This window comes from Lycium ferocissimum, unplaced genomic scaffold (genome assembly GCF_029784015.1).
Source record: "Lycium ferocissimum isolate CSIRO_LF1 unplaced genomic scaffold, AGI_CSIRO_Lferr_CH_V1 ctg1076, whole genome shotgun sequence".
Taxonomy (NCBI): Eukaryota; Viridiplantae; Streptophyta; class Magnoliopsida; order Solanales; family Solanaceae; genus Lycium; species Lycium ferocissimum.
Genome location: NW_026713477.1, coordinates 43,982 through 62,767, shown reverse-complemented (window position 1 = coordinate 62,767; position 18,786 = coordinate 43,982). Strand labels below are relative to the sequence as shown.

The window sequence follows — 18,786 nt, the reverse complement described above, 5'->3', positions numbered from 1 at the left end:
CATTCAGGATTCATACAGCAATTCCAAACAAAAGTTACCAGACTCAAAACTGATAAAAACCAACTATTTAAAGGCCTTACACTCCAAAAGCATTTTACTATCAATGAGAATACAGATGGTAGCAAAGATACAATGTAGAATTCATTCACTAAAACAAACTTAAAAGGACCCTTTTGGAACACAACACTCTTAACAGACAAACAAACAACATAGCAATCTATAGATGTGAAATAGAGCTTTGCATGCCTCAACATCAGGTCTTTGTGAATCCAATACTGCTTGGCCCGTAGGACTAGCGCTAATAGCTCCCATTACAGCTGTAAACACATCTTTCTGGTATAGATCATCGGTTACCTTCTCCAGGATCTCGTTGACCACCTTAAAGTCCAAAGCTCCAGCCAAAACTAGTCTAGCAATTATGTCACCAAAATTTATCGGTGCTTTTGGTAGATCCATGTCAAGGTCATCCAGCAGAGAGGCAAAGTTCAAGAAACCAGTAAACAAGTCACCAGCTGTAAAACCTTCTTAACAAACAAGTGTTCGAGAAGCTGAGCAACTGGTTCAACACGTGGTGGGCTTTTGTCTAGACCAATTGATATTGCTTCTTTGACAACCTCGGGACGGTAGGCTGGGGATTTGAGTTCCTCAACACATTGCAAAGCTTCTTCCAGAAGACGAACACTGAAATATTCCTCCAGAAGAGATTTTGTTTCTCTTTAGTTCATCGGGATTCGCACTCACAGCAGGAACTTGCGGTTTTTCCACGACTGGAGGAGGTTGAACTAGTCGAGAAGCCTGTGATGCGGGCTCCACACTGAAACCATAGCCCAATGGGCGAGCGGGAGGGGCCCCACTACCTTGCAAGAGGGCACTAGGCTTTCCACTCACGAAGCCACCACTACCCTGAGGAAGAAGTCTAGGGTTCAATGAGGGCGACTTGCCAACCAATGGTGGCTGAGGCTGACCTCGTCCACCTGGCTGCACCAATGGCCCGTTACCTCTAGGCATCGACCGGGATCTAGGAACTTCCCAGTTGTCATTATCCATCCCAGGTGCACCAGGCATCTTTCTAGTTCCTGGCATTCCAGGCATCATACCACCAGTCCCTGGACGAGTGATAGGAAGCCCACCAGGACTCAGACTCCTCTGAGCCTGCAGACCACGAGAATTTCTCATGTTTGCAGTGGCACCAGGACGCAACCCCATGCTCTTTTCCGCATCTGAGTGAATCTCGGTGATGGTCCTTGCTTTCACCTGCACAAAAAAAGGAAAGAATATTACATCAACAACACACCCAGTGTGGTCCCACAAGTGGGGTGTCGGGAGGGTGGGGTGTACACAGACCTTACCCCTACCTTTCTAGGGTAGAGCGGAGGTTTCCGATAGACCTCGACTCAAGAAAATCATTTTTCATAACAGGTTGGAAAAATACACGAGTAAAAAAGCTATGATGAAAATATTGAAGAAAGAAAGGTACAGCAAAAATAGCAAAGATAACAAAGTAAAAGAAACAACAGTAGTAATAAAATTGAAAAAATATTTATAATACTGGTAAGGAGAGGGCAACAGATATAAGTTAGAACGATGTGTTACCTCTTCCCGCCTAGGGACCCAGTGATTGGAACGTAAATCAAGCACATCACGAACCATAAACCTTAGCCGTGGATACAACTGAGGGTTTGATGATAGTTCTTTCAACCGGGTAAAGTACACATCGTTGATGTGCCTTGACTTTAAGTTCTCATCAAGCTGCTTGCCGATGGTGTTGAAAAACTGACAAATGGCTTCAACATTCTCTTCTTCCGGACAACTTTTAGGATCTGGTCCTAATAGTTCCTGTGAACAAAACCAGCAACGACAATCATTAGTACAGTTTAACGCATTAAAGAAACAAAAAGACCTGAGGAAAAGGAAGCAATAACAACCTGAACAATGTGATGAACAATCTTTTCAGGGACCATCTTTTGCTTAAAAAGCTCGCCAAGAAGCTTAATATTGCCAAGCGTGCGAATTTTGATTAGCCTTTCTTTGTCCTTACGTTCTGACTCCTGCTCAGGGGCTGTCATTTGCCTCACCACTTCTCGAAGTATGGCAGCACCTTCAAATGCCTCCTGACAGTTATTCAATAGAACACGCTTGAAAGTGATCTCTTTGCCACCAGGTTCATCTAAAGGAAATGGAGGCAACTTTTCATTGAGATCAGAACACAGTTGGGCATACATCGGGCAAAATGTTGGTTCCAGTATAGCCTTGTCAAATATTAAGAAGACAACACCCTGAAGTGAAGAGAAAAGCACGTCAAATCTCCAAGGCAGACAAGGAAAATTTGAAAAAGAAAATACCAAATAGAGATGTATCCCTGATATGGGAGGACAGACCTTTAGGGTGACTACACTAGTTATCCCTGAATCTAGCAGTTGACCTTTGAGGAGATCAAATTTCTTTATAGTTGGCTGGTTGAGTATACTGCAAATCTATATCAATTAGTAGCTTCAATACAGCAACAACAACATACTCAGTGAAATCCCACAAAGTGGGATCAGGGAAGGGGAGAGCGTACGCAGATCTTATCCCTACCTTGGGAGCTAGAGAGGTTCTTTCCGGTAGTATCTTCAATTAATGCAGAAATAGAATTACCATTACTCTAATAATAGAAATTCCGAAAACAAGAACTACATGATCCTTACTTAATCACACACACACAAAGAGGATAAGGACTTCATTCATACTAACATCCAGACTAGGAACTTATCAACATGATAGCTCCATCATCAAGGATAAAGAAGATGCTTATCATGGAAGAAGAGCCCAAAAATTAGTCAACATATTGTGGCAAAGAATGGCTAAGAGCTACACATATTTCAGGGTGCAAGTCCAAGCCCAAGAAGAGTAAATTGGGGCCCGCATGGAGCCCCAAAAGAGCTGAAAATTCTGCCCAAAATGGGGTGAGAATCATGCCCAAAAGGGCTGGCAAACCACGCCCAAAAATGGGCTGTTTTAGTTTTTAGTGCAAATTTGGCACTTTTTTCCTTACTTTTGTTAGGTGGATTTGACCAGAAGTGCAATATTAACATGCTCTCCTAGTTTAAAAGTTTCCTAGTGTAAAGTTTACTAGCTAGATTTTACTGCCTATTATTTCCATAAAAGTTGAATTCGAATCCCATGCTATTTGGGAGAGGGTTGAACCCCCATATAAAGGGGTGGACTTTGTTCTTTCTAAAACAACATTGTTATCAATATTATTGAGAGTTCTTTTTTGTTCTTTTTAAAGATAAGATTAATTTTTTGCAATCATGGTCCTATTATTAATATTAAGGTTTAGTCTTATACTTGAGAAAAAAGTTCTTTTTTTTACAAAAAAAGTGCCCTTTGTCAAGAAACAATTAACCTTATCTTCTTTTTAAGTGTTATGATCAAGATTTAATTTTTTGCAATTTATATTTTTTTCTATGGTCCTGATTAGTTAATATGCAAGAAAGTGAATTCTTTTTTTCTCAGAGTACTAATTATAGTCTTTAATTATTCAATTAAGGGGCTAGATCACTTACATCTAAATTCTTGAATTGAATCTGCTACTAAACAATATTAGCCATGATCCACTAATTAAATCTACTACAACCAATTAGGGTTATTAGTAACAACTTATGAGATTTGAAAATTTATTTCTCAAATTTCATCTTTCTAGTCTTTAATCTTTGTATTTCTCGCTTCCGCGTTATTTTTCTTGTTTATCATTCAAGTAACCTGATTCTTATCACAACATCTTCTCTCTTACCTCTGCAATAATAGTACACACATAAACCAGTCTCATGGTCCAATAACGACACAGCAAATGAAGTTTTATATTGTGGTCTAAATGACAGAGACATCCAGACATCTAACAGAAAGGCAATAAAGCAGTAAATGGGGGATACCGAAAGATGGACAGTAAGACACAGAGGAATTGAACCACAATGTTAGCACATGTTTTTGAATTAAATGCATAACAATAACAGAGAAAAAAATTACCCCTCCACAGTCTTCAACAGGACACGATCTTTGTGAGAAAGATTGCTTCTTCGAGCAGCTGAGCATGGCATCTCAGCTTTGATTAGTGTAGGAGCAGGTCCTCCCTGATTCACAAACAAAGGTTTCTGAAATCAAGAACTGATAGATAGTGATGTTCGGCTTAAAATCGCATATATTTATTCATTGTTGCCTCACATTTGAGTATTTTTAATTGTCGTTTTTGTATTAATTATATTGCTTTGTGCTGCTAAATGTTATATTTTTAATGTGTAGGAATAAAGTGGTGTAAAGATGAAGAGATTTGGAGCAAAATTGAATAAAAAGCGGGAGAAAAAGAAAAGAGGAAGAAAGAGAGGAGACAAGAAGGAGACAGTGGTCTAATCATTAGGCAATCATTGACACAATGATTAGACTTTATAAATGAATATAACTGAATCGGTGAAATGAAGAATTGCAAAGTATGTACCTGGCAGTGCTCACGCGTCGCGCACCTGACGCGGAACTACAGGTCTCTGATTCTCTGCTGTCTGCGTTGCGGGTGTGACGCGAGCCCGCTATTTTTTTTGGGACCAAATTGGATTTAGTTTTTAAAAGCCCAGGCCTTTTGGCACCCTATAAATACATATCCTACACGATTTTAACAGAATTCTGGACCTAGAGAGAGAGTTTGGAGCCGCCGTGGAGGCTGGAGTTACAGGGTTTTACCTTTTCTTCTCTATGTACTTGTTTTTACGTTTTTTTTGTTCGGATGATTTGTTGGTTTTCCTCCATGTCTATGTGGAGATAAACTTTATAGTTCTAGGGTTTTGGCACATGCACAAAAGTTGACGTTTGATTATCGTTTATATCTATTTTTTTTTTTTTTTTTTATCAAAGTCCACTAGGCTTTTTGGGCCTAGTTTTATTAATTTTCTAGAAAGCAAAAAATACACAAAAGTTTACGTTTGATTATCGTTTATATCTATTGATTTTCCATCTTTGAGTTATTTATTTATTCTTGGTCTTAATTGTGTGATTATTTGACGAAATAGTTGAGCACTATCTGTGGCGTGTGAATTGAACTACGGATAGGGAATTTGCATGCGTAATAAGAATAAATAGAGCATGTTCGATATAATTATTTTGCCAATGAGGATAGAAATATACCTTTTGGCCTTGCTTAGTTGAATACGGAGAAGTAAATGCGTTCTTGTTACCTCTGGCGACCATAGGAATATAGGCAGTATAGTAGCATCTACAGACTTGCGAGCAACTCGAAAGATACTCATAAAGTTAACATCAACCCGTCAACTAGTAACCCATAGGTAGAACAATTTGAAGACTCAACTGGATTGTTAGTGGTCATAGCCCTAGATCTATCTCTTCTCCGATAAAAATCCACTCTTTCTTGGTTGAAGTTCATTATTTGTTTTCTTTTATTTTTATTTAGTTTATAAATATAAATTTGGATTTTATTTCTTGTTTAGATAATTAGCATTAGTTTAATTTAGTTGACGGTTAATCATAAGTCTCTGTGGGTACGATATCTGGACTTTAAATCCTATATTACTTGTACGACCGCGTATACTTGCATGTGCGTTTGAAAGCAACAGACACAATTGTTGTACTTAAACTCAAGACAGCACAAAAGCCCTTGCCATTACTAAAAGTAAAAAATTGGGAGATGTGAAGAACAAGACAGATGTCCTCATCATTGTAGAAATCTTCCAGTTTTCAATAATTGAATCATTAAACAAGCAGGGGATATTAGGGGCAGAGGAGAACCTAATGGAAAATGGCAGATCTGAACACCCGTTAACATGCACTACATTAGAGTGGATTACTAGAACAACGGATATTCTTGTTCTACACTTCCAGTATGGATTTAACTCAAATACACTAACATGGTCTGTATTTTAATCAATTATACAAAGTAATCTATAATTGTATAAACAATCTTTCCTACTGATGTTTAGTGGTGCTTGCGGCTTTTTCTATTTCAGCTTGGATTGAATAAAATACTGAACAGGAAAGGAAAACGCTCATAGAGGAAGTTAGTTACAACTGTCAGTATAGAAATTAAACTCAACAACTATCTAGCAAAATCTAAAGCCTGATAACAACATCAGCTAAAACTTAAAGGAAACTGAACAAAGATATAGTCAAAACACATTTCATAGAGGAAGTTTTTAAAATTGAATTAAAAAAAAAAAAAAAGCTTTATCTAGTACTCCCTCCGTCCCATAAAAAAACTTTATCTAGTACTCCCTCCGTCCCATAATAAGTGTCACCTTAGCCAAAAACACACATTAAGAAATCAATAATGCAATGTAAAGTTTACTAAACTACCTCTATATAATAAAAATAAATTATTCTTTTCTCTTAGATTAGAGCATGCACAATTAGTAATCTTTTTGATATTGAAAATTCAATAATATCAAATTACTATGTGGTTTTCCTAATCATCATTTAGATGTTACTTTAACTTGTAAGATTTTGTCTAAGGTTAGAATTGAAAAAAAACTAGTCAATTTATATCCTGATTTTTTTAAGATTGACACTTATTATGAGATAAATTTTTTTGACTAAGATGACATTTATTATGGGACGGAGGGAGTAATAAATTTTACAAGTATCAACATTCAACAACACATACACATTCAAGAGAGCGTCCAAGTAAAGAGAGTTAGTCATCAAAGAGATACTTGAAGATTAAATGCAAAAAGATAGATTAAAGAATTACCCCTTGGTTGTGAGACATTTAAGTTAATCTGTGAAAAACACTTGATAAATATCAATAACAAGAAACAGCATCACCCTTTTGAGCATTTCTGAGTTATAAATATAAATATTGTTGGAATTATAGATTATGGAATCAACCACATCGGTTGAGATGAGTTTTTGGTGAAGATGAAAATGATTTTGGGTCAAAGAGTTAAGTGGTTTTCCTACTTCTTCATCAGTTCAAACCACAATGGGACACGTGGCAGCCATAGTCCCTCCCTTCACTTTTACTTATCCGCTTTGAATATTTCACGCTGTTTAAAAATAATAAATAAAGTGCATAATATACCAATATACTCATATTAATTGGTACATATTTTTATTGGATTTCAACAATAATTTGAAGTGAGTACTCCCTCCATTCACTTTTATTATCCACTATTCTTTTTATAAATTTTTAATTTTACTTGTCAATCTTCACATACGAAGGTAAGACAAAAAAAAAAAATTATTTTACCCTTAGCATTTATTACTCATTCCAAATTATTTTTCCAACTCCAATACAATTATATACCATTTAATAGGGGTATTGTGGTAAAATATCTATCTTGATCATTGTTTCTTAAACAGCGTGAAAAGTCAAAACGTGACAAGTAAAAGTGAACAGAGTGAGTAGTTAATACTATAGGTAAAACCGAAAAAAATAAATTGTCTTATTTTGATACTAAAAGTGACATTAAAAATCTATTTTTAAAATACTGGACAAGTAAAAATGAACGGAGGGAGTAAATAGTGAATTTTCTGATATAGCAAATTGTAATTATTAGGAAAATCAAATGTAATTATTAGTTTGTTATAGAGTAGCCATTTAGGATAGGACACCAGAACAGTTTGTTAGGATTATTATTCCTTGTATTCCTAGTAGTTTTGGTGGGACTATACTCATTGTTGTTGTTGTTGTTTGTTGTTGTATTCCTAGTAGTTTTATGAGGCCCGGGCCAAACACTTAACATTTTAACTTTTTTATTTTTTTTAATCATTGTTAATTGTTAATGAAATTATATACTTTAATACAGATGCGGAGTCATGATTTGAAGTTTATGAGTTCTGAATTTAATTTTGTAAGTTATTCGGTACTAAATTAATAATCTATAGACAAATACAAAGTTTGTGACGAAAGCTACCAGATTTGATTGAAATCATCGCTGACTCTCTAGCTCCGCCCTACTTCAAATTCATTTTGCGCTTATCGTGAAATCATTTAAGATTTTAATAATGTATTTTATTTTACATGTATTAACAAAGCTCATGTTTTCATCTTCTAGAATCATCTAACACAACAAAGAAAATTCTAATAACTTCAACTTTATACTACAATATTATAACCTTAGTTTAAAAAATTTACACAAGTTAACCTAATGATCCTACAATTAGTAAATAATAATTAAAGTACATTAATAAAGTAAAAGATTTTAAAACTATATTTGTATATAATTTTAGAACAAATCTTTATAAGCACATAGGAGCTCACTAAAACGAAGCAAGATATTAGAAGTTTAAGGATAAAAGATATTGCAATACCTAATAATGTTTCAATTGCAAAAGAAAAATTGGCTCCAAAATTGCCAAAATTTACCAGAACGTATAAGGACAAACAATATATTCTCTCCATCCCAAAATATAAAGGCAATTTAATTAATTTCGAAGCTAAATCGGGTAAGATTAATTCAATATTTTGAAATTAAAATTTAGATATTCGAAAAATATACAGAAATTACTATAAGTTGAAATTTTCCTATCAATATAATGTAAGGATTCTAAAAGTATTTCTTAAAGTTTATACAATTTGACACACAAAAAGTGAAGCATGACAAATATTTTAAGATAAAGGAAGAAATTAATGAAATGTTACTATGATATGGACCAATTATACCAAGGCCCAAGTTGAAGAATGATGGTAAAAAATGGAATAACTACATGATATAACAAACATATAGTGAGTATTTACATTTAGTAGCTATAGTTTAATTTAATTACTTCTCATAGCAAATATTTGTGTATTAATATCATTTAGTAACTCTCTCTCTCTCTATATATATATACACACACAAAATAGAATACTCATCCTACTATTCACTTTCAACCCATCTCTCTCCCCCCCACTGCTCCGCCGCCTGCCACCACCGCCGCCGGAGCTCCGGCGAAATGTCGTGTCGTTCACCACTGTCACTGCCAGCCCCTTCCCCTTTTCCCTTTCTTCTCCGGCCATACCCTTTTTTCCTTTCTTCTCCGGCGCCAACAAGGAAAAAAAACTCAGATCTACGCCGGAAAAGCTCCAATAGCGACGGATCTGAGCATTGTTGGTAGCAAAAATCAAAAAAAGCTCAGATCTATGACGGATCTGAGCAGTGCAGCCGGCGGTGGCTTCTCCGGAGAAGAAGAAAAAACTCAGATCTACGTCGGAAAAAAAATGTTCTCGTTGTATTAGCCGAATTTTTTTCCGGTATGTTGTTGTATTAGCCGGAATTTTTTCCGGTCAGATCTAGAAAAAATCTAGATTTTCGCTTTATTTGTTGTATATTTACCGTGTATACAATATTTTTTCGCTTGTATTTGTTGTATACATACCGGAAAATATGGTGTACTTGTTAATTTTTTGGTGTATCTATGTTGTATACAATATTTTTCGCCTGTATTTGTTGTATACATACCGGAAAATATGGCATATTTGTTAATTTTTTGGTGTATGAATGTTTTATATTATATTTTTCGTCGTATCTGTTGTATACATACCGGAAAATATGATGTATTTTGTGTAATTATTGGTGTATATGTATTCAGTTTTTTAATCGTTGTATTCATGAATACAACAAGTCAATTTATGAATACAGATAGTTATTTGACGAATACAATTGGAAAAAAATTGTTGTATTCATGAATATAGCTAAAAAAAAAAATTGAATACACATGTGGGAGCTGGGCTGATTTGCTACAGAACGTAAATATTGAAACATTAGCTATGCAGCTTGATTAAACCCTAAATGTTTACTATTTATGTAAAATGCCCAAAAATAATAAGGAAAAAAGGCCCAGTGAATGGTCTTAAAAAATGAATGAGGGCAAAATGAATAAGGAGAAAAAGAAAAAAAAAACAAAGCCACGTGGATTAGCCTGATAGGATCGCCTTGAATGTGGGGACGACAAATTTTCTTGGTTCCCTCTTATTACATATAGTAATTTATAAGCACACTGTGCAGAAGAGATTACACAAGAAAAATTAAGCTCAATTTCAATTCTGTTTTCTCATAATCTTTCATAAAGAAAAGAATAGGAAAAGTTTGCTACTGCCTTGAGCTCTTAAACGGCAATAAGTAGCATTTACTGCAAATACAACTTGGAAAAATGAAAAGGCAACTAATACTACTATTTTGGTTCTTTTCCCATTTCCATATTTATTTTAAGGTCTATAAAAGAAGTGGCTATCAATTAATGTGTATACTTCTAAGTTCTAACAATTAATGGAGAAATGAAAAGTCAGAAATAGAGAAAGCAGATAGATTTTTCAATATGATGTCAGTTATACTCCTCCGGATCAAAAAGAGCGTATAGTTACCTTTTTTTTTTTTTCAAAAAGAGTGTCAACTTATTAAATCAAAAAATAATTAACCTTATTCTTTCAAAATTATCATTATTATGTATTAAGTAATCAAACCTCAATACCTATTATTAGGAGTAGTTTAGTCAAATTATTTATTTTTGCCTAACAACAACAACATACGCAGTGTGGTCCCGCAAGTGGGGCCTAGGGAAGTTAAAGTGTATGCAGATCTTACATCTACCTTCCAAAATTACTTATTTTTATCTAAAAATTGATATTTTTTTAACGGAAAAGGGCCAAAATTACCCCTGAACTTTGAGAAATAGTTCATCCATACCCTTCGTTATACTATAGGGCCAATTATACCCTTACTGTTATACTATAGGGCTAATTATACTCTTATCTTAAACTGCCTACCACGTGGCATCATCCTAGACGCCCAACCCATTCCCCCCCCCCCCCCAAAATAATTTTTTACCCACCAACTTAACCCAACCCGACCCGGATATAATTTTTTCACCCAAAATTATGCGGACCCAACCCATTTTCTTTTCTCTTTCTTACTCTCTTCTTCTTCCTCTATGCCCAACTCCTCCATGTCCACCATCTCCGATCCCTCACCCCAACTCCTCCATGTCATTCTCTTTTTTGTTTTTTTGTTTCTTTGAAAATAGCTTGATGAGTTTAATATTACACATAATAAAAAAATGATAAAATCTATTTTATAGGTAGATTAGATGCGGATTTAGTGCCCGAAAAATGAAGAAGATAAAAAAAAATGGGAGCTCGTCGGAAACAATGGTGGTGGGTGTAGGAGGATTAAGTGATTATCTATCCAAAATCAAAAAATAGATATATAATGGTCCCTCATGTTGTACATAAGAGACCATTTTTGTCATTTTGTGATCACATTTGCTACTAACACATTTTGATTACAGGGGACGCCACCAAGTGCTAGGCTCATCCCGATTCCCGTTCTGTTCATTCCTCTTTTCCTACTTCAAGGAGCTGGTGTTTTGTTCTCTATTTATAGACTTGTGGAGACGATTAATCTTCTGGTAGATGGTGAAGCTGGTGTAAGAAATAATTTTAGGATGTCTTCTGTTATTTGTGATTTTTTCAGTTTCATGTGTCATGGGTCAAGGTAATGATGGCAAGGTGAAAAGAGAAAAGAAAATGGGTTGGGTCCGTATAATTTTAGGTGAAAAAAATTATATTCGGGTCGGGTTGAGTTAAATTAATGGGTAAAAAATTATTTGGTGGGGGGGGGGGGAATGGGTTGGCGTCTAGGATGATGCCACGTGGCAGACAGTTTAAGATAAGGATATAATTAGCCCTATACTATAACGGTAAGGGTATACTTGGCCCTATAGTATAACGAAGGGTATGAATGAACTATTTCCCAAAGTTCAGGGGTAATTTTGGCCCTTTCGCGTGCGAATAGCTAAGTGGACACTTTTTTTTTTATTTGAAGGGAGTACCTCATCAACCACCTTTCGTGCATAACCAATGGGATCCATATGTCCCTCTGCATGTGAATGGAAGAGCATAAAATAGCTAAATTGGTCTGAACAAAACACATTTCGACCAAGAACGATTCTCAAAAGAAATTCCCATGATGCTGCATAAAAAAACACCCTTTTTTAAAATTTGATTAAAATAGTTCAACAGATTTCTGTGGGTGTGAGCTTCTTTTTAGGTTCGTTTGTGCTGCCAACAGCGGGATAAAAGGAGAATGTGAACCTCAGTCTTTATATACTACTCCCTCCGTTCACTTTTACTTGTCCACTTTTAATTTTGCACGCTCCTTAAGAATTAATAAATGAAGTATATAATATATCATAATACCTATATTAATTGATGTATAATCTCAATAGACTTGGAAAATGATTTGGAATGGAGTAATTAATGTTAAGGGTAAAATAAGAAAAAAAATTGACTTGCTCTTGATATAGTTTTTCATGGGTCAAGGAATTTCTGCTTGCTTTGATACAGTGATCAACTCGTTTAAAAGCTTAAATTGTTAGAAAGACCGCATATTTCTTTACTTAATTATATTCACAATATTTGTTGATGGAGGTTAGTATCGCCCATTAATGGGGAATTCAGTTCTTCGACAACGAGTTCATACGAGCTCAATATTTTCAAAATATGTGTGTGAAAACCAATTCCTAAAGGAAGAGGATCCCAGGAAATTTATTCGAACCTAGATCTTCTGAAACTTTCTATTCCAATAAACGGCCTCTTACTGGGTGATACTGAGATCCATCCCACTTTAAATGTATGATTTAGCTCTTTTCATGTCCATTAAAAAAAAAAATACAAGATATAGTTTACTAAGTTATCTGTATTTGTTAGATGCTTTTTGAGAATTGAGCAGCGTTAAAAAGAAAATTTCTTTAATGTTGAGGGTATGGTATAGTGCAAACAATTGCTAACTTTAGTCTTGGATTCCTAAAGTGACAATTATTTTGGAACAATTTTTTTGAGTTAAAATGACAATTAAAACGAGACCGAAGAAGTAACATTCCAAAAATAAATTTAATATGAACTCATAATTTTAATTGTATAATAAACTCGATATTAAAATCATAAACATCAAACTCATCAAATTTAAATCATGAATATATCCGTCTTTGTCACGTACACTCCATGTTTGTTTGCATGTAAACTTGATTTATTTGATAGGCAAGTTAAAGGTCGTACGTATTCGTTTTCCTTTTTTCTTTTTTGAGTTCCCGCTTTATACATATTTGATATCCGCATTGAAGTTCGATTAATTCAAATTTGTACCCTATAAGCCTATTAAAAGAGAAAGTGTTCTCAACAAAATTATTTTCATACTTAGGGTTCGAATTTAAGACTGCTGAAAATACCCCACGGTTGACTTTTCTTCTCATGCCAGCTTTTCTAGGCACAAGGGGAGAAAGGCAATGTGCCAGTACCGTTGGTTCAACAATTGATTTTTATGACCCTTTCTTTACCCTAGAAATGGCTATGACCTATATTCAAGCTCATTAGTTGTATTAAGCAAATCTAATAGAATATATATAATTTTGATACCTATTCTTTTCACTTGTAATTCTTTGGCTCCACTTCGGTCAAAGAGTTGTGTACCAAAACTTATAGCTACTATTTACTAGCATATTTGACAAAAAGCAGATGTGCAAGGCAAGCATCATACAAATTAAATGCCATTTGCTCAAGAGAGAAGCTGTAATACCTATTCTTTTCACATTTACTCGTAATTCTTTGGCTCCACTGCAGTCAAAGAGTTGTGTGCCAAAACTGAACTTAGATACATTTCAACATCATAAGTAACTTTTATTCCAATATAGCTACTATTTACTAGCATATTTGACTAAAAGCAGAGGCGCAAGGCAAGTATCTTATAAATTAAATGTCATTTGCTCAAGAGAGAAGCTGTTGTTAGTAAAATTAGGAACAATATAGATTAGTAACAGGTAAAACAAGAAAACAACTTATCAAATCACTGTTGTGTGGTGGCAAGCCACTGCCTTAAAAGTGATTTTCGGCCCCCACCACGGTGTAAATCGTTTAGCCCGGTACGCTCTCCAAGGTTCCACAACAACTTCCAAACACTTGCACTAGTGGCTGGAAGTATGGAGTTTGAACAAACTGTTGCCAAGAAATAAGAAGAAAAGATTAATTTTTAAGTAGAAGAGAAGATGTATTTTTCATTGTATTTCCAAGAAATCTCTTAACCTTGTTTTATAGGTAGATGACAATAGATTCAAAAATCAGAAACGTTAGTTAACATTCAGAAAGTAATTATGCCCATAAATCTGAATAATGGAGGAAAATAATTATTGGCATTAATTCTTGAATAATGGGTCACTTAATTTAGAGGTTATATTTTGCAAAACCAAAATTAATTTGGGCCTCACGTATACCTCGCACGCGAAGGGGGTGGGTGGGCAAATTCATCACTTTTTCCTACGGAGCCCAATTCTCATGTGCGCGAGGCCCATCTCTTGTTCTAACCCATTTACTAACTCAACAACACACAATTCAATATAAGGAAGAAGGAAAGACTTTTCTCCACCTATGTGGGACATTTGCACTTCATACAGGAGAAAAGATAAGTAAGGAAAAAGAACCCACAAATTTTTTTTGGCTTTGCATTACCAACAAAGAATTAACTAGAATAGCAATACATAACTCTCACAATCCCCCACTAATGCAAAGATAAAGAATGGGAATAATTTCTGGACAAAAGAAGGAACATGTACTTAAGTGTCAATATCAATTTGAATTAACACATGAGTTGAGAGCGCCACAACATATACTATATTCTTAATTTGATGCAAACTCCGCGATACTCACAAAAGTGCTTTTATGGTCATGCACACACCTTGGGTATAATGAGTGCTCTAGAAAGATGGCCTAAGTCTTTCATAAAAGGCGATCACACCTTTACACTCACGTAGGTGATTCCATCAAGTCTATCTCATAGACCACCTTAAGGCTATGGAATCATTAAGAGCCAAAAAAAAAAAAAAAAGGTCAACCATATAAACACTACTATACGCCATAGGGGTAGGAAATTTAGTGTATATTGATGGCCTATATGGCTTCGTTTGATCACAAACGGATATCCACCATACTACCTCAATCCATAGGCTTTAGCCCCATCCCCCTCGACATTTCAAGGATCAGTTACCTTGCTAAACCCTTGGTTAAAGGATCCGGTAAATTTCTTTCGGACCTTACATATTCCAAGGAGATAACACCATGTTTTAACAACTGTTTAACTGCACCATGTCTGATGCGAATATGTCTCTTTTTTCCATTGTATACATTGTTCTTTGCAATTCAATTGTCGCTTGTGAATCACAATGTAAAGAGACCGGTGAAGCTTTTCTTCCCCACAATGGCACATCTGCTAAAAGGTTTCTCAACCACTAAGCCTCTTGCCCTGCCAACTCACGAGCAATAAACTCAGATTCCGTAGTAGAACGTGCTATACAAGTCTGTTTGGAAGCTTCTATGAAATAGCACTGACGCACCCAAAGTAAACACATAGCCACTAGTGGAGCTAATTTCATCATTATCAGTTACCTAGTTTGCATCACAAAAACTTTCTAAAACAGCAGGAAATTTATTAAAATGCAAACACCAATCCATAGTACTTCTCAAATACCTTAACAAACGATGAAGAGCATTCCAATGTTCACTACTGGAATTATGAGTATATCTACTTAATCTACTAACAGCATAAGCTATATCAGGCCGAGTGTAGTTCATGAGAAACATTACACTCCCAATTATTTTAGCATATTCAATTTGAAAAACACTGGATTCTTATTCTTATTCAAGTGTATGTTAGGATCATAAAGAGTTCTTACTGGAGCTACATCAAAAAAATCAAACTTCTTCAACATCTTTTTAATGTAATAAGACCGACACAAAGAAAAGCCATTAACAGTTCTTTTGATTTTAATTCCTAAAATCACATCTGCTTCTCCAAGGTCTTTCATTTCAAACATAGAAAACAAAAAATTCTTAGTCTCATTAACAACATTCATATTAGGGCCAAAGATTAACATGTCATCCACATATAAACGTATAATCACACAATCTGATCCTATCATTTTAGAATAAACACAGGTATCAGAAGCATTAACAACAAAATCATCAACCACCAATGTGCCATTAAACTTTTCATACCACTGCTTAGGTGCCTGCTTTAGGCCATACAAGGACTTTCTCAATTTGCATACTTTATCTTTCTCAATCCTCGGGACATAAAACCTTCAGGTTGAGTCATATAGATCTCTTCCTCTAAATCACCATTTAGAAATGTCGTTTTAACATCCATTTGGTGTACCACTAAATTATGAACAGCGGCTAAGGCAATAAGAGTTCTAATGGTCGCTATTTTAGTCACAGGAGAATAAGTATCAAAGTAATCCACACCTTGCTTTTGGTTAAAGCCTCTAATTACAAGTCTAGCCTTATATTTATCAATAGTACCATCAGGTCTCAATTTTTTTTTAAAATATCCACTTGCTACTTATAGGTCTAGAACCTTCAGGCAAATCATGCAATTCTCAAGTGTGATTAGAAACTATAGAGTTTAATTCAGTTTTAATGGCCTCTTTCCAAAACATAGCATCTATTGACCTCATTGCTTCATCATAAGTCTTAGGGTCTTCTTCCATTAAGTAGATAGACACTAATTCATCATTTAAAACATCAATATCACAATTCTTAGTTAAGAAAGTAGTAATAAAATCAGGACCAAAACTAGTCTCAATTATACGTCTTTTACTTCTTCTAAGTTCAATTTCATGCTCATTATCAACAACATTAGAAGAAGGCACAACATGAGAATTAACAGACATAGATGTAGAAGCAATATTTTGCACATCACTAGGCACATTATTTTTCGAAGGAAAAACATGCTCATAAAATTCCGCATCTCTAGATTCACAAATAGAATCATCATTCCAAGACATAAATCTATAAGCAGCACTATTTTGAGCATAATCAATAAAAAAAAAAAAACAGTGTCAAAAGTCTTAGATCCTACATTGACCCGTTTGAAATCAGGTAGACCAACCTTAGTCAAACACCCCCACACTTTCAGGAATTTCAAGTTAAGGGAAACCCCTTTCCACAACTCATATGGTGTCTTATCTAACTTCTTATGAGGGACCCTATTGAAAATATAACATGCAGACAAAACAGCCTCTCCCCACATGTTGTTAGCTAGACCCAGACTTAAAAGCATAGAGTTCGTCACTTCCTTAAGGTTTGATTTTTGCGTTCAGCTACGCCATTTTGTTGAAGAGTATAGGGAGCACTAACTTCATGTATAATACCATTTTTCTCACAAAAAGCTTCTAATGTATTGGTACTATATTCATCGCCACTATCAAATCCAAGTCTCTTGATTTTTCTGTCTAATTAGGTTTCTACTTCTGCTTTAAATCTCAAAACATGCTTTCTGCTTCATCTTTAGACTTAAGAAGATATACTTTAGTGTATCTAGAAAAGTCATCAACAAAAGTAATGTAATACTTCTATTCACTTTTACTAACAGTGTTCTTGAAATCGGCTAAGTCTGGATATACTAGTCCAAGCAATTCTATCTTTCTACTAGTAACGGATTTAAAAGGTTTATTAGCATGTTTTGCTTCTACACACAGAGGACACTTAGAAAATTCATCAACTTTTACCGCAAGGATTAATTCCGTTTCTCTTTTTTTACTAGAAGCAATATTAACATGACCTAGTCTACCATGCCATAAATCAACAGACTCAGCAATATAAGCAGAACCGGAAACATTTTCATTATTGATAATCTCTGGAACAATGTCCAAGCAAATAAACCCCCACTACGATACCCCTTCCCAACAAAGTCTCCTCCACGAGAAATAATTATTTTATCAGCTTCAAAAACAAATTTAAGGCCTGCTTTGTTGAGAAGTGCTCCAGAAAATAAGTTTCTACGAAGGGAGGGTATAGATAGAACATTGTTCAAGGCTAAAGTATTTCCAGAAGTTAACTTAAGCAAGATTTTCCTTTACCCATAACTCCAGCAGTAGTGGAGTAACTCATATAGACACACTTGCCATTAGTAGACTCCTCAAAGTTATGGAACAGCTCCTTATTAGCGCAAAGATGCCTTGAAGACCTCGTCCAACACCCAATCAGTCTTGTTAGCCACCAGATTCACCTTACGAACACAAAGAACAATAACCTCATTCCCCTTAGCAAGATTGGCTTGGGCAGCACCTTGTCCTCCCTGCTTAGAGTTTTGCCCTTGTCTTTGATTGCACTAAGCATCCCTGTGACCAAGTTTCCCACAGACGAAACAAGGTCCCTTGAATTTAGCTCTCCGGCTTGTTAAAGTGATTCTTCTTCTTCCTATTTCCCTTTTTTGGGACTTTCTTCTATTTTCCTTTGAACCTGTCTTTCCCAACAGTACCAGAAGTTTCTACAAGGTTAGCTTTAGGAGAATTAAGGGAAAGAGCTTCCATCTTATCTTTGAGAAGGTTTGCCTCCTAAGTTCTCATGTGACTAATCAGTTCCTCAAGAGTCAAGTCCTTTTTCTTATGCTTCAGTTGGTTTTACGTAATCACTCTAGGAAGGTGGGAATTTCTCAAGCAGAACATTTGCCTGAAATATCTCACACATATTCATGCCCTCAGTCAAAACAGTCGCAGTTAAGTTCTCATACTCATGAACCTGTTCCATTATTTGCTTATTGTCAACCATCTGGAACTTAATTCACTGGCCAACATACTTTTTCTTCCCTGCATCATCAGCACCATATTTCTTTTCCAAACTGTCCCATAATTCCTTAGCAGATTTGTAAGTAACAAATAAATTAAACAGAGGGTTAGTCATATGGTTCAAAGATATGTCCATAATAGTTTTGTTATCTTTTTCAAATTTCGTTTTAACAACATCGTCAGTAACAACAGTAGCAGAACTACCAGTGGTGT

General features: G+C 35.2%; 1 pseudogene; it reads right to left on the bottom strand.

Annotated features, from left to right (window-relative positions):
- Positions 1-189: 189 nt before the first annotated feature.
- LOC132041569 (eukaryotic translation initiation factor-like) lies at positions 190-6,906 on the bottom strand (annotated as a pseudogene).
- Between the last annotated feature and the right edge of the window lie 11,880 nt (positions 6,907-18,786).